General features: G+C 63.6%; 1 long non-coding RNA gene across 1 annotated transcript; it reads left to right on the forward strand.

Moving 5' to 3' along the window:
• Window positions 1-3738: 3738 nt before the first annotated feature.
• Window positions 3739-5486, forward strand: LOC109395920 (uncharacterized). The gene is made up of 3 exons (XR_002126752.1): window positions 3739-3974; window positions 4312-4418; window positions 4532-5486. It is a non-coding gene; the product is annotated as an uncharacterized LOC109395920 (long non-coding RNA).
• Window positions 5487-5850: the final 364 nt, after the last annotated feature.

Here is a 5850-nt window from a genome sequence, read left to right on the forward strand (position 1 = left end):
TTATCCGGCTCTTTCCCCCGGTGTGAGTATGCACCACCATCAATCATGGAGGGCTTAGCCCAGGGGCCGGAGAACCGTCAGCCGGCTCCCAGCGGCAGGGACAGCTGCTACTCCAGAGGGTTCCCAGGGGCCAGACCCACCAGACAGCAGGCTCAGGCCCTTCCCCCAGGGGCACCCCCACTGAGGGCCCAAACCGAGGGACTGGGCCCCACCACCACCACCCAGGCCAAGGGCGACAGGCTAGACAGAGCTGGTTCAAGAGGCGGCCAGGGGTTCCCAGCCGTTGGCTCAGAAGAGCCCCCACCCTGTAAGCTCGTCACGCCCTGAGCCCCTCCTTGTGCCTCTGTTCGCCCTGCAGGCAGTGGGTGCCTCTCCGGTGGGTTTTTAGCTCCCCCACCAGCCTGGGGTCAAAGGTCTTTGACGAGCCACTGGAAGGAAGAAGGCAGGCTGACGGATGGGGACAGCTGCTCCCCCAGCCTCTCCCACATGGACGGGGGCCCCCTGCCCCATCCGTCACGGCCCACCCAGGACCATGCGTCTGTCCTCCATTTCTCCTAATCCCGTCGGCTTCTTCCCAGTGCTCCTAGCACTTGGACACATTTTCCAAATTCTCGAGCCATTGCTGCTTCCTCTTCAAATTCCTCAGCCCCCTCGCCCCATCCCCACCATGGGAAAGGCTGCCGCTGCCCGGACACATGCTCGTTCTTGGGCCGGGCGGGGGGAGGAGCAGCTGGCTGGTCCCGGCAGCTGTGAGGTGTGGGGGTGCCAGGAGAAGAGCCCAGATTACGGGGGCGTCATGGGAAAGCTGTGAGGGAATGCTACCCAGAGCCCCTCCTGCCCACAGCCCCGTTCTGCTCCTCTCAGGATTTCTGGCCTCCGAGGGGCCCTGGAGGGAGGCAGGTGGGGCTCCCAACTGGGACCACTGTATCCCGCTGGCCACAGGCTGCCAAGGAAGCCATCTGCCCGGCTGAGTACGGTACCCTCGGAGCTCAGCACCAGCTCACCCAGCCCTGATGCCTGCCCAACACGCTGGCCCAGGATAGCCACGGCTCCCCCCTGGAAGGGGCCAGAGTGTGGGCTGCTGGCAGGAGAGAAGGGGGGTGGCCGGCCAGGTGTGCACCCTTGGGCCCACCTTGACGAATCCGCAGTAGCCAGCAGGGCCACGGGTGACTGGCCTACAGACAGAAGGGCAACTTCTGGGCTGATAAGGGGGTGGGGGCCTTTCTCTGCCCGCTGGGGGGGGGGTAGCGAGGGAGACCTGACCGTAGGCCCCAGGCCTCCTCTCGGACATTCCTTGGGCTATCTCAATCTGTCCAAAATCGCACAACCAGCCCTTCCTGGATGGTGGCCCGGGGGAGTGGGGTGGAGGTTACACCAATGCTCAGGCCTTCCCGCCTTGGCCAGCGGCCCTTCCTTGATGTGCCACTCTTCAGATAGCATTTTGTCTTTCATTCTTCCCATCCCCTTTTCGTAGTAAAAATCAGAATTCTCTCTCCTACTTGCTGAGATGGGACCCCAAAGTGACATGGCCCAATGTGTCCACTTGGGTTGACTTCGGCCAGTCCAAAGCCTCCTCCCTGGGCCCGGACACCTGAAAACTCACGTCCCACAGTTTCCCGACCCCTCTGTGTGTCGTGTGCTGGGACTTTGTGAATGGCCACTCTCTACTCTTACCCCAAGTCCTTCTGTGCCCACCCCCCAGTCCTGGCTGGCCACCCAGGCATTCTCCTGAAGGGGACACTCAGTGTTTCCCAGGAATTGTGCAGCAGCGCCTGGAGCCTCTGCACTTTCCCGCACTGCGTGTCCCACCTCTCACCCACAGGAGGCCACATCTGCACAAGGACAGGGCAGGGGACACAGAGGCTGTGGCCCAGGGCAGTGAGGGGTTGTGGTAGAAAACAGGGGACAGTCTCCTGTGGGGCGCCAGAGGCAAACGTGGGGGTCCTGGAGTCAGGTCAGTGGGACGCCGCCTCGCTGTCCTGGTCTCCGCTGGGGGGACACTGCCCCGTGGGGGACACTGCCAGTCTCTGTCACTCAGGAGCTCCTGAGCTCAGCCCTTTGTGTTTTATTGTGGTAAATACAGGTAACATAGACTCTGCCATCGTGGCATCTGTAGGGGACTGTGCGTGGCACCAAGCACAGCCACGTTGTGGTGTAATCACGACCACCTATCCCGAATGCTTCGCCTTCCCAAACAGAGGCTCCATGGACGTGTCCGGCCTCCTCGGCCCTCACTCCTGGAGGGCAGAAGCACGGCGGCAGCGCCCTGTCACACAAGGGTGTCGGAGACAGAAACGACCGCTGGTCTCCCCAAGGTCCCATGGAAAGCGCGTGACAGCTGGGTGCTGGGCGGACAGACGGGGACATGGTGGAGAGGCCAGCGTGCCCAAGGCAGGCAGCGAGCTGACCCGTCGGCTGGGCGAGGCTCCGACCCTGCTGCCCACCTGCCGGCCGGAGGGTTGGCTGCACAGCCTTGTCAGCAAAGGGGAGTTTCACCTTCCAGCCTCTGGTTGTCATTAGCTGCTCCTGGGCAGGGGGTGGGCCCTGTAGCCAGCAAGGGTCGAGACTCGCGAGGGGCCACCTGGACTTCATTATTCTTAAGTGGTTGGGTCTGAGAGTGTGGGGGAAGGGAGAAGGAGCCGCCTGCCCCCCACCCCTGCCCCTCCCAGCCAGCACATGCGGGCCGCGCCAGCGCCAGCGTGGAACTGAACCCGGCCACCCCAGAGCCTGGAAGGGCGTCTGTACACGGCTAGGCTCAGCGGGAGGGAACACCAAAAGGATGAGGCAGGAGGTCAGATCCTGGTTCTCCCCTGTCACCTGGGGGTCCCTATGTCCTTCCCAAAGTTATCCTGGGGTATGCCCCGTTTTTGACAGGTGGGAGGGGTCGTCAGGGTACCTTTCCCACCAGCCCCACCTTGGGAAAAACTTTCCTGGGTCTCCCTGTTTTCCTAGGAAACCCCCAGCAGGTGATGGAGCCGGGAGGGTGCTAAGGGGGCCCTCGACAAGCATGCTGTAGCCCGGGGTCCCCAAGATGTCTAAGATCCCAACTCTGTAGCCGCAGGAGTTCTGGGCTCTCCAGGGACTCCCTTGAGGTGCATGCCCGTCGGCATCCTGGCTTACAGGAGGCTGACTGGGTCCCCGGTGGGAAGGGGCTGGCGTCAAGGCCCCGGTGTAGGCCAGAGTGAGGCTCCCAGCTCCTGCCCCATGTGCAGCAGCAGCCTCGAGGGAGGGCCCTGGGGCCTGGGGACCAGCTCAGCCCTGCAGAGGGCCCACACACATGCACATCCGTACCCCCATCCATTCACTCCACAGCCCAGAGGGTCCTGGCGCTCTCCTGACTGACCACAGGAATGTGTAAAATGGTTGCTGGGGACAGGTGGGTGGGGAGGGTGGGCAGGCGGGCACGGCGGCCTCTAGCAGGCTGACTGCTGACCAGAATGATGGGGGCACGGCTGGGCCCTTGGCATCATCACCTCTGTGTTTTTACCCACTGAGCAAATATACACTAAATGAAGCACAAATGAACACGGCCAAAGGAACGGCCGATTCTCTCCTTTCTTCTTAATCCCTTTGGCTTAGGGTTTCCCCGGCCTGGACAGCCTGTCCGAGGGGAAGGCTGCCCAAGGGCACACGGGCATCCGTCTGGGGACATTCAGGCAGTGGCCAATCCCCAGCCACCCTGGTGTGCGCCCTGCACTGTGGGCCTTTTCCCAGCCGGCCAGTGGGGGAGCAGCCACTGTGGGTCCCCGAGTCTTGGCGAGACGGTCAAGGATGGACCTGGGATGGAGACCGGCGTGCAGCCACGTCCCTGGGGGAAGGCGGGGCGCAGGCTGGGACAGAGTACCTTTTAACCACCTCCTTGGCCAAGCTACGAAAAGCCACCTTTGCCCCAGCTCCTACAGCAGCCCGGAGACCACCCTGGGCCGGAGCCCAGCATGACCACCATTGCATCTTGGCTCTCAAGCTCGGGACAGGTCAGTTCCCAGATGTCCAGGCTGGAGCTAGTCCTTGAAGTGCTCAGGGTCCTGTCGGGCATGGGAGGGCCAGGTGAGGGCCTACCATGGCCTCTGAGGATGCGACTCAGTCTGCCTGGGGCACCTGCCCTGGAGAGGTGGTGCCACCCTCGCTACTGTGTCTGCTGGCGGAGATGCCCAGCTCCGTGGGCTGCAGGTCACAAGAGCCCCGCCTGGAAACGCCCACTCCCCAGTCGGGTCCCCGGAGCTCAAATGTCCTGTGTGGTCCCAGGTAGGAGCTCACCCCTGCCCTGATGCCACCCGATTGCAGCTTATTTCTTCCAACCTGGCTTCCCAGGAGGTGGGGAGCAGAGCCTGGCCCCAGCCTGAGGCCCCCTGAACCCGGTGCATGCCCCTCTGCACAAGCTCCTGCTGGCCCGCTCGCAGCCTGCCTGGCCTTCTGGGGTAAGCAGACCTCACTGGGAAAGAGCCCCTGTGGCCCCCCCCCAACCTAATTCCCCTGCCCCCAACCCCTTCAGCAAATCATTAGCGCCTTCACCCTGTCTCCCCCACACCAGCCCCAACCCAGCGGAGCGGCATGACGGTGCCCATGCCCATCATACAGGAGGATGGCAGCCCAGAGAGCACAGAGGGCCTGTGGTCCAGTGGGTTGGGGTCCACGCTGGACCGGAGGGGGTCAGGCCCTCCTCACCCTGAGGGGCGTGCCAGACACCACCCAGGCCAAGTGAGGGGCCTGAGACTGGAACAGAGATGAATGAGTAGCCCTGCGTCTCTAGAAGGTTCTTCCATATCTTTTCTTGGCCTCCTGGGACGAGGCCCCCTTCGCCAGGGCACCCACCTCTAGCCATGGGTAGAACACTTGCCTCTGGTCCCCAATTTCCAGGGCCCTGCTCTCAGCCTGGCAAGGGGGGTGCTGGCCCAGTTCGGGAGACAACTGCCTTTCCAGAGCCCCTTCCCCTTCCCTGTTCCCCATATTGTCCGAAGGTGCCCCAGTCTGGGGGAAGCCGTGAGGAGACAATGCGGCCCCAGGACCCTCAGCCCCTCTGTGCACCTCACCCCCAGGCCGCCCCACCGGCCTCTGAAATGCAGACATTTGTCTTCTCTGGCTTTGCGTCTGCGCTGGAGAGGACGCCCGCTGCCCTCCTGCCCACTGCCCAGCCTGGCCTGCGTTTGGGCCGCGGGTGGCTAAGGGCCCCCCAGGCACAGTGGGGTACAAAGTGGTGACCTGCCGCGCCTCCCTCAGCAGGAGAGAAAGACTCTGCTGTTTGGCCAGGGGACACTGCGCCACTCTCTCTCGGACCCTTCCATGGCTGTGTCCTCCCTCCCAAAGAGTGGCCATCAGATTCCCTCTCTGGGCCCCTCACTCCCGGCTCCTGGCAACTCTAGCCCTTTTGTTTCCACGCTCGTGACATGGCCCCTTCCCCGAGGCCCCAATCCGTCCACCCCCTTTGCTCTCTTCCCAATCAATGCGCATCCTCGTTTTCTAAAGGTCCACTGCTTTGTCCCCACGAAGACCCTCCGTCCTCCCCAGGTTCTCCCACTTGGGCCTGCTCTCGCCCCACCCCCCCCCACACACCTCTCTCTCCTGTCCTCCTGGAAGCTTCCACGTCCTGCCTGGCCCCATCCGCGTCCCACAGCGGCCAGAGGGACGGCGGGTGAGACCAGGCTCGGAGGAGCCTCAGGCATGCATTGTGGCCTAGGGATACTGCTGACCGGCTCCCAGGGAGGTCGGAGGAAGTGGCTTTGTGGGTGGCCGTGTGGGTGGGTGGGCTGGGGCCGAGCAGCAGGGTGTCTCTCTCTGCAGGAAGTGCGCCTCCAGGGGAGGCCGGAGCCTGTCCTGGGCCTGGGGTGGTCTGCCTCGGAGCCAGGCAGGGCC

This window comes from Hipposideros armiger, unplaced genomic scaffold (genome assembly GCF_001890085.2).
Source record: "Hipposideros armiger isolate ML-2016 unplaced genomic scaffold, ASM189008v1 scaffold_494, whole genome shotgun sequence".
NCBI lineage: Eukaryota > Metazoa > Chordata > Mammalia > Chiroptera > Hipposideridae > Hipposideros > Hipposideros armiger.